General features: G+C 35.5%; 1 non-coding gene across 1 annotated transcript; it reads right to left on the minus strand.

Annotated features, from left to right (window-relative positions):
* Positions 1-8,107: 8,107 nt before the first annotated feature.
* Positions 8,108-8,214, minus strand: LOC131222265 (small nucleolar RNA R71). Its single transcript, XR_009159966.1, has one exon. It is a non-coding gene; the product is annotated as a small nucleolar RNA R71 (small nucleolar RNA).
* Positions 8,215-9,761: the final 1,547 nt, after the last annotated feature.

Here is a 9,761-nt window from a genome sequence, read left to right on the forward strand (position 1 = left end):
AAAACTCTAACAGATCTATAATGGCTAGTCTTCAGTCACATCGAGTGGATGTCTAACCGCACCTGATCATGTTCGATCACACCGAATTTGAAGTTTAGTAGAACCAAATTAGACAAGAAAGCTACAAGACAAATTTCAACCCTTTTAGTGGCACCGAAGTGGTCTTTAGTTGAACAGAACATGGTCTTCAGTGGGATTAAAGGTGAAACTCGGTTACAACCGAATTACTCGAAATTCTGCCTCAACTTGTTGTTCTGTTTTAGCCATTTTCAGTTGGACTGAATGTGGATTCGGTGGGAACAAAGGTTGCCGAAATTGTGCAAATTTTCTAACAATATGAGACCTCTAAAGCCAATCTAAGGATGGTCAATTTAGGCTCATATGTCTTAAAGGATTATCAATAAAGAATTTTCTTATTGGGTTTAATGTCATCTAGAGGTTTAGGCTGTTTTGGGTCAAGGGTTAGGGTCGCCAAGGCACCACGTTTTACTTGTTCTTTGCTCCTTGATGCTCCACCTTCACATGTGTTTTCGGTCTTCAACTTCCAAGGGCTCAATTGACTACATGACATAAGGACTCACTTGATTGACAAACACGATGCATAAATTAGTGCACTAAAAAGTCTCCCTTTGTCAATTATATGACAAAACCCTAACTTAAGTCAATGTCACGGTCCATACCAATGACATAATGAAACAACATAAAATATTACATGTTAAATTACAAATGATTTACAACTCGATATAAACAATACATGTAACACTTGCAATGCTCCGCCATAATTGCTCACTCTCTCTTCATCAATCCCTACATAGAACCAACAAATCTCCCAAAAATAGAAATTATGATTTTGGTAGGACTTGATCTTTCTCATCCATTTTGTCCGTATTTGACAAAGAGTTAGTTCTAATAAATATGCCAATAAAACCATAGTATGAAATAACTCTATCAGTCATACATTTACCAATTATAAGGCATATAATAATAGGAGTTAAAGGGTGCAAATGATCGTTAAAAACATAGAGCATGCTAATTATGGTCATTTAAAAGATATATCAATTAAAATAAGAATGACCAATGATAGTCTAAGCTAAAAACTTATGATATCAAAGTTCAACAACTTTGAAGCTTAAATTATCAAGATAAATGAGGCTTAATCCTTATATTTACCAATAAGCATAATATGAGGCTAAAATCCTCTGATTTTTCTATGTGCTTACTATAGAGGTTGAAATCCTTAAATTTTCAATTAGGCTCACAAATGAGGCTAAAATCCTCAGGTTTAGCTATTGAGCACCAAGATAAGGCTGAAATCTTCTGATTTTAAATTATGCTCATAAATGAGACTGAAATCATTTGATTTAACTATAAAGCACAAATGAACCTTTTAAGGTCACATTCTTGAGGTATTATAGTCTCCCAAATCTCCAGGAAGGGATACTATGGTGTAGGCCAATAAGACACGTAAGTGATTAAGGTCTTCAACACTAGAGGAGTCTTTTGAAGTGGATCAAACTCCTCCGTATCATCCCATGTTGCCTCCATAGGCTTGCCTTTATATCTTGTTTTGCTAGTGCAATTGGGGGTAAGATGTGTATAACCCTCACAGTTGTAACATTGTATTGGCTTATGTTGTTTAACAGATTTTCCCTTTCGTTTCTCAACTATTTTGTCGCTCTTGTCATAATTCTTCAATCTATTCATTTTGAGGAATTTCTTAAATTTTCTTTTAAAATCCTCATCCTCATCATCACTATCACTTTCAAATTTAATTGTCTTAAACTTATATGAATTCCTATAAGATATTTTGAGGATGATAAATTTCTTTCCTCTAGAAGGGGTCTTAAAGTGTAGTTCATATGTTTGTAGGGAACCTAAGAGTTCTTCTACTTTCACTTCAATTATGTTTCTACACTCTTTTATCGAGTATGTTTCTATACTCTTCTATCGATGTTATCTTGAGACTAAACCTATCCGATAGGGATCTAAGTATTTTTCTATATATACGCCCTTTTAGAATCTTCTTTCCTAAACCCCATGTGGAATTACAAATATCTTTCAATTTTGAGTAGAATTCCATGAATGTTTCAGACTCTTCCATTCTAATATTTTTGAATTGGGTCATTAAGAGTTGAAACTTTAATCTTTTTTACTATGCTAGTTCCCTTGTGGGAGACTTCCAATTGTCCCATGCTTCCTTCCTCATGTCACATGTGTATATATGTTTAAATTCATCGAGGAAACTGCACAGTAAATATCATCGAGAGCTTTGGCATCATAGGTATGCCTCTCTCTCATCAGTACTCCATTTGGATTTATCTTTGGTAGTGCTAATGGTTCTGCTATTAGCCATAACTTGTTCCATGGGCGTCGTCTATCCTTTTTCAACAATAACCCAAATCATAAGGTCAACGGATCGTAAAAAGACCCTCATCATAGCCTTCCAATAGGCATAGTTAGACCTGTTAAATATGGTGGTTGTTTGACGGCACACCCCTCTTGGATAGACATCATTCTTAAGCATTTTGGATCAAGTAAAGGCCATTAAGCTCTTCAAGAGCAACCTTCTCTAATACCAATTGAAATTGCGCATGGTGGGCCCATGGGCCATGTGCAAAATCTTGGCAGAGCTAAGCAATTATGGCTATGTCCTAGAGGGGGGGTCATTAAGACCAATTAAAATTTTAGCCAATTTAAACATAATTGTCTACTTAAACTAAGTAATGCAATTAATTCTAAAACTTTAAAGCCTTAAGAGGGTCCAATCATATATAATACAAGGGATGTGGTAATTACACAACTAGTCTATGAACATGATAGTGTACATGTGTGTGTGGAATGTACTAACTATCAACACTTAGCATCTATCCAATCATGGATACTTAAACATTCACCATATAAGCATAACTAAACAAGTGCTCAAATAACAATCCTAAACAAAGTATGTATAGTGTTTCAGTTTTCCTACTCCACTCTTGATGGATACACTTAACCCATGAGTGTGCCGGATTTCACTATCAGAGGTTTTAAATTAGGTTCACCTCTAACCTTTATAATCCTACACAAGGAATAACTCCCGCAACAGACTATAGGTGGTTTTATATAGGTTCGCCATGAACCTCGGTCCCACACAAGAACCTACTAACGTACACTCCCACTGGAGGCTTCCGCAAGAGACTTTAATTGGTTTTCTTTAGGCTAACCAACAACCTTGATCCTAATTCAAAGATGTACTTTAACTCCCATTAGAGGCTCCCATGAAGACTAATACGTACGAACCCATGTCCGATTGCTTACACAAGGACTTTGTTTTAGGCCCTACATAAGAGTCACCATCCTACACAAGAACCTAGTCGAGTTTGGTAATTCAAACTCATACACTCAATCTTACATAAGGAAGGAATGTATACAAATTCTCACACATGACAACTTACTTTTTGGATTGAGCCCCTTTTGTAGCACCTTCTCGGGTTGCTTATTTGATGCTCTCTAGTGCTTGAATCAACTCCCCTTTGCTCCCTTGATCATAATGCTAATGCTTTGTCAAGGCTTCAGCTCAAATATCAAACACATTATATGTGATGCTCTAATGCGATGACCAAGGTGATGGGAGGTTGGGTAGAATCTACTACAACTAATTGGAAGTGGTATAGCCTCAGTGATTCTACTTAATGGACACTTTAGAGGTTGATAGACACCTATATTTTCCAAGAAGGATGGTGTTAAAACTCTAGAGAGGGCTTGAGATCATGATCATCTTATAAAGGAGCTTGGAATGCTCATCAGAGTGAAGAATAACTAAGAAGAGAGCATTGGTCTCATTGGGATAAGGCCTAAGAGGTTCGGCAGGGTTTAGGTTATACTAGGGTCTCTAGAAATCTAAAATACATCATCTCCATAAAGATTTGGTTGATATATTTATAAGAAAAAAACTCTAACAGATCTATAACGGTTATTCTTCGGTCGCACCGAGTGGAGGTTCAATCACACATATTCATTCCCACTAAAGCCATTCCATGTCATGACTAATTAGAAAACGTTATGTGTGATCTATATGGATATGCATGGTAGGTTCAGAGATCTACAGAAATGTATGGATGAGCTTTCTTAATAAGTGGAGTTAAGATGTATTAGGTAGTGTGGTATACTAATAAAGCGACAGACAAGGAAGTGATCATGCTTAAACGGTTATATGACAGGTGACAAGAGGAGAAGCAAAGGAAGTGAGACATGGGAATCATCTAGACAAGGGATAACAATTACGGCAACCATCTGGTTGTGGGAAGAGTCCAGAATGGCTGGATCAAAGTTATAAATAACAAAGCAAAACAATATGAAAAAAAAGAGGGCACACACACCAACCTAAACAAACTAAATCTATCTTTCAAATTATCTTGTTGATTTACTTTTTGAAAGGACGAGATATAGATGTCTTAGAGGGGAGGGGGTGAATAGGATAATAAAAATCTTTTGATATAATGCGGAATAATAAAATGAATACTCCTAATTCCTTAGAGTATTAAAATCTTGATTCCAAATAGTTCGTAGGACAACTTTCACATAAAAGATTTAGGCAGGACAACCTTATTTCACGACGTCTTTGAGATCAAAATATCAAACTTAGCAAAAGACAATCAATCACAAGGAAAACAATAAATAAATAAAAATTCACCACCACTACTTAAGGAGTTATAGTGGTTCGGTGCTTAACCCCACACATACTCCACTCTCAAAATTACTACCCTCGTAATTTTGGCTTTCACTATTTCAAGGTTTTCACAACTTCACCTTAACAACCTTATATAGTTCTTGTGATTTTCACAGTCTATCACACCAAAACCCAATTTATGATTGTTACACACTCACCGAAAAATGACTTTATGAGATTCTCGGACTACCTTAGAAAACCAAATGAAATAAAAATGAATACAGTGCTTATCTTCAGAAGCTGAGTCAAAGAGATAACTATAGCTTTGATTGCAGCAATATTTTTTCTTGGGATATTGATGAAGACGTATATGTGTTCAACCCAAAAAGAATGTAGGGATCTAATGTATTTTCAAGTAATACACAAAAATTCTAATGATGTAAATTCAGTTTTCTAATTCTCAAGTAGAGTATGAATTACTCTATTAAAAATAATTAAAACTATCTTAAGAAAGAGAATAGAATAAGCTAAATTAAACATCAGATTTATCGCACAAATAACTTAAGAAGGCCCTGACTTTCTCTCCTTGCTTGAGTATATTGTTCACAATTTTTCGTGCTTCAAATGAATGAGTGAAGCCTTTTATTTATAGCCAAAGGTCTTAGAAATTCAGCTGGCTTGATTTTCGGTTTAACTAGCCAAATTTCGAAGATATCTTTCCAATGACACTTGGATTTCATGGGATAAGAGTTTTCAAAAATTCAGCTGGCCTAAGCCAAAATTTGGCTAGTCAAATTTTTCTGAGATGCAAAAATCTAATGTTGCTGGAAACTTGATCGAATACATTTGGGTTGGTCGAACTAACAGGTTGGGCTGGCTAAACTTGACACGAAAAAATCATGTCTTACTGTATAGTCGCCCGAACTATGTTGAGTTGGTCGAAGATAGTTAGGTTAGATGAACTAGAAGTCGGGCTGGCCTAACTTCAGTGTATTTTACTTCAAATTATGTTTATCATGTCACTATGTGAAATACACCTAACCTAGGGTTATTCTAAGGTTATACCACTTGATGGTTGACACATACAGAATGCTTCAAAGTTTGAACCATGCATATTTAAAGCTTCAGATGTTGAGTCTTTCTTTGAGTTGTTGATCCATTCTTTATGAAGTCTTCATGAGTTTTCGAAGAACATCTTCATGAGTACTTGTGATCCATTCAGGACTACGAAATTTAACAATCCTAATTATGCTTTAAGTATAAGTAATAAATGGGGTCTAATATGCAATATTTGACCCTCAACAATCATACAACTGGAATCGAAGACATATTGAGTGTGAAATATTGCATATTTCCGCTTATTTATACCTTAGTTTTATAAACATGATAGTGTTTAATCGAGTTAATTATGCATGTTTTCATGTGAGAGTTGATTTCGAGAGCTTAAGGTGAAATTGATGCCAAAAGGAAGATTTATACTCAAAAGATTACTAAATAAAGATTTGGAGATTTGGAAGTTATTAATGAAGAATTCACATGCTTAAGATCCAAGAAAACTAAGTAAGGAATGAAGAGAATCAAAGATTCGAAGTGAAGAAAAGGAATCTTGAAATTGTCCTAAAAATAAACATATTTATGAAATTGTCCCGAAAAAGCATATTCTGAAACTCTAAGTCTATTTTGGGAAATGTGCAGAGTGCATAAATTTGTGGCGGTTTAAACTCTAAGTCTATTTTGGAAAACTGGGCAAAGTGCATAAAATTGAGGTGGTTTCTAGATTTTTTCAACTCAATGCGAAAGTTGGAGTTCCACAACTATAAATAAGATTCCCTAGGATGCTCCAAAGCATCTTCTAAGGTTTGGAAAGGTCTCAAGGATCATACACAAGTGTGGAGCAGCTGCCAAAGAGTTTTTTTTCTTTCCTAGTTTATTTTTCATGCTTTGTTTAAGGGATTTAGTTTCAATCATGTCTATGGTTGGCTAAACCTCTTAGCTAGGGCTAAGAGGTGAAGCTTGTAGCGTGTTTGGATGATTATCTCTCTTTGATTCTTGTTTTTATTTAACCTCATTGATTTCTACTTTGATATTAAAGGAATATTTTCAGTTTTCTATGATTTATTATGACTCAAATTAAAATAAATGCTGTGATAACTTTGGATAGCTTCTTTTCCTATTTTGAGATTATGAGATTGGTAAATCCTGTTGTTCACCATTGTCTCCTAGGCATGGTAGGGTGATGAAATTTCTTCCAATCATCACAATTCTCCTCTATTGAGAATTAGGTCAATGAAAAGTTCAAATTTGATTTAAATTGCTTTATCTTCAAATTGGATAGGATAGGACTTCAATTCCAATTATGTTCTTTGAATTAAGTAAGGTAGCATCTTGATAAATGCAAGTGGATCCTTGGCACCCTAGTTCCCACCTTTAAATTCATAAGTTTTAATCAACATTATCCACCATTACTCTCAATTATTCAGATTTCAATTTAGATTTTTTTTAGTTCTAGTTCTAGTTATTTTCAGAATACGTATAAGTTTAGTCCTTGCGGATTCGACATCAGTTTTAACGAGTTATTACTACATCACGACCCTACACTTGGGGTTGTGAACAAGTTTTTGTCTTTGTTATCGGGGACTACGGTTACATTTTTTTAGAATTAATTGGTATTGGAATTAGGTTAAGATCATGGTTAATTTTTTTCTTTGTTTTTAGGTTAAAATTTTTATTTTATTTTATTTTATTTTAGAAACTAACATTGTTTTCTGTTTTGTAGGATCCTTACATACCAACTCTTATTCGGTAATTTTATTCCAACACTCTCTCTTATCTTTTCTAGATATCTTATTTGTTTTAGTTTTTCTAGTTTTCTTTTTAGGTTTAATTATTTAGTTACTTGAGGGCTGAGAGTGTTTCATGCCCAAGTGGGTTCGTGACAACACCTTCTGTCTCTTGAGTAAAGGAGGATTAGTCGAAGGGTTGCCTATCCATCACTGGATTAGACACCACTTAAGGTCCTTTCAATTAAGTGATGGTTGCATATTAACCTCAACATCCAGTTGAGGAAGCCCAGGATGAGAATGAGGTGCTTCATGCACCCTGCCTCGTACTCTACGAGATTATTTACAACTAGTGGGGGTGAGCACACCTTCCTGCATGATTTTTCTAAACACCGTAGTAAATATAAATATTAAACCTGGGGTGATCGAACTCCTTCTGAAGTTCCATGGACTTGAATATGAAAGTTCATATCTACACATGAAAGAGTTTGATGAGATAATAACCACTTTACACTTTCCTAATGTGTCTGAAGACATGATTAGGTTGAAATTCTTTCCCTTCTCCTTAAAAGAAAAGACTAAGACTTGGTTGCATTCACTACGACCATGATCAATTGGTAGATGGAACGACATGATAAGAGAGTTCATAAAGAAATTCTTCCTATACCATAAGATGAACACCATCAGGAAGTCGATCATGAACTTCCCCCAAAAGGAAGATGAGACATTCTTCCAATATTGGGAGCGGTTCAAGGATCTTATCAGTTCATGCCCACAACATGGCTTTGAAACGTGGTGCATAACAAATTTCTTCTATGATGGACTGACATCTTCCATGCACCAATTGATTGAGATGATGTGCAATGGGGAATTCATGAATAAAGATGTCAATGGTGTGTGGGATTACTTTGACAAACTTGCTGAAAACACATAATCATGGGACATCTCCCTAAGAACTAACACTACTTCTAAGCTTACTCAGTTAAAGAAGAGGGGAGGAATATATATTTTGAAAGAGGAAGATGATATAAATGCTAAAGTGGCCAATCTCACAAGGAAAATTGAGGCAATGAAACTTAAGAAGGATAAGGCCAAGGAAGTTGTTTGTGGTATTTGTGCTTACAACATACATACAATTGAAAATTGTCTAATAATACCTACTTTTTAAGAAATATTGAAAGAGCAATCGAATGTCGTGAACAACTACCAAAGACCTTTCAGTGGACCTACTTCAAATACATACAATTCTAGTTGGAGGAACCATCCAAATTTCAGTTGGAGGAATGGACAAACGATTAACCCTCAAGAGGCCCTGACTCAACTCTTAAATCAAAAGAGGCCTCAAGAGGATTCGGTTTTAAAACACATCTCAAAACCAAGAGCTTTAAATCAAGGCACATTACAAGCCTTTCAAGACCTTACCAAGGTCATTCAATAGATTGAGTCACACATAACGATTGGAGAGAAAGGGACTCTTCCAGCCTAACCTTTACCAAATCCAAAACCGCAATATGAAATTAATGACCCAAGCTCTTCAAATTAAATAGAGCAGGCTAAGCCTATCACCACTCTTAAGAGCAAAAAGATAATTGATAAATCCATTCCGATAAGGGCGTAAAAGTCTAAGGATCCAGAAGAAGATACAAATGATAGACCTAGTATTGCCCCACATGTGTTAGAAGCAGAACCCCAAAGTAGGACGATTACATCATTCCCTTAACGATTGATTGCACCGAAACCTCTAGCTAACTCACATGATATTCTAGAGGTGTTAAAACAAGTGAAAGTCAGCATTCCTCTGTTGGACGCTATGAAACAAATTCCCTCTTACGCCAAATTTTTGAAAGATTTATGTATAATCAAGAGATGGCAGACTATTCAACAGAGAATTTTTCTGACTAAAAAGGTGAGTGTCATCCTCAAGTAAGATGTGCCATAAAAATATAAAGATCCTGATAGCCCAACTATCACCTGTATAATTGGGAATCACCAGATAGAGCACACGCTTCTCAACTTGGGAGCAAGCGTTAATTTGATTCCTTTTTCAGTATACGAACAATTGGGTCTAGGTGAATTAAAACTCACCAGACCACATTACAACTCGCTGATTGTTTAGTCTGTGTACCGAGAGGGATAATCAAGGATGTATTGGTCCAGGTTGATAAATTCTACTATCTAGTAGATTTTATCGTCGTTGATACTCAACCCATCGTAGATATGAGCACTCATATCCCTGTCATCCTTGGTCGTCCTGTAAGTACTATATTGTATAAAGCACACCGTTGTTTGTCAAATTTCGTTTAGACAAAATAGCTTGAGTTATAGTCCGTCTA

This window comes from Magnolia sinica, chromosome 1, assembly GCF_029962835.1.
Source record: "Magnolia sinica isolate HGM2019 chromosome 1, MsV1, whole genome shotgun sequence".
Lineage (NCBI taxonomy): Eukaryota > Viridiplantae > Streptophyta > Magnoliopsida > Magnoliales > Magnoliaceae > Magnolia > Magnolia sinica.